This window comes from Macrotis lagotis, chromosome 4 (assembly GCF_037893015.1).
Source record: "Macrotis lagotis isolate mMagLag1 chromosome 4, bilby.v1.9.chrom.fasta, whole genome shotgun sequence".
NCBI classification, from domain to species: Eukaryota; Metazoa; Chordata; class Mammalia; order Peramelemorphia; family Peramelidae; genus Macrotis; species Macrotis lagotis.
Window position 1 is genome coordinate 91,367,547 of NC_133661.1, and position 1,285 is coordinate 91,368,831.

Consider the following 1,285-nt stretch of genomic DNA (forward strand, 5'->3'; position numbering starts at 1 on the left):
TTAATGTAGTTATGAAGGATAGACTAATAGCAACATCCTTCCTTCATTCCTTCTAACTCCTCCAGGTTAATAGGCATAAGGAAAATTATTTTCTTATAGAAGGTAATAAACAAATAATCATTATTCAAATGTTGATGTTTTGTTGATATTAAGAGAGGTTCACTCTTGTAGTCTTGCAACTAACAGAGTTTTGTACCAAATTTCTCTGCAGCTCATAAAAGGGTTCGATGTTTAAGAAATATTGCGTTCAAACATGGTGATGTTCTAGCTACTAACTAATATTCAGATGTTCATTCATTTATCAGTCAAGTTGTTTAGCAAAAGCAGAACTCAGTTCTCAGACTCTTCTGAAATATTAGAAAATTTCCGACGCTTAGCTTCTCCAATTTCCTTGCTCTTAGACCGCCTTTCTCCATACTCCTTTTTCAGGCATTTCAGCATTTCACGATCAAGATCATTACAGTGACCAAAAAAATTTCAGGACACTGTGCTTTTTATGGCATTCTTTTAATAGATTAATTAAAAAGTTACATTCTTCAGCGTGCAGATGAGGAGACAAGTCTGGATGCATCTTTTGTTAAAGATAGTGGACCAATACAGAAATTTTCCACCCCAGTAGATGCCCTACGGGTAGCCCGGGGAGGAGGCCTCAACCAAGTGCGGTGTCCAGCAGCCGCGGCTGCTGGGCTCTGGGTCACGCAGCGCATGCACCCCACGCTTAGCCCAGGGCAGATAACTTTTCTAAAGAATCATTTTACTCTGTATAATTGCGTGGTTTTTTAAGAATATATGTAAAAAATAAACATTTGGATATTGAATTCTCAGAATCTTTCAATCAACTATTTGACTGTAAAATTATTTGAAAAACCTGTTTACTTTTCACATGTGAAACAAGGAGACCCTCAATATATGTACAAATATGCTAACAAAACTGACAACACAAAAAACAGGGGAACAGCTTCAAAAATAGCATAAGAAGAAAGTCACCACATACACCAAAATATTTGTAGCAGCACTTTTGATGATAACGGAGAATTGGAAACAAAGTAGATACCCATAGTTGGAGAATGAGTAAACAAACTGTGGCACATTAATATAATAGCATGTTACTGTCCTGTAAGAAATAATGAATGCTATGAATATGTAGAGGAATGAAAAGAACCAACAGAGTGAAATAAACAGAGCTGAGAAAACAATCTATGAAATTACTATAACAATGTAAGTAGAAAGGGCAAATCATAAAAAAAAAAAAATCATGGCAATGTTAACAAATTTAAAGAAAAGC

The 1,285-nt window shown here is 35.3% G+C and overlaps 1 pseudogene; it reads right to left on the reverse strand.

Annotated features, from left to right (window-relative positions):
- Nucleotides 1–283: 283 nt before the first annotated feature.
- Nucleotides 284–571, reverse strand: LOC141519950 (COX assembly mitochondrial protein 2 homolog pseudogene; annotated as a pseudogene).
- Between the last annotated feature and the right edge of the window lie 714 nt (nucleotides 572–1,285).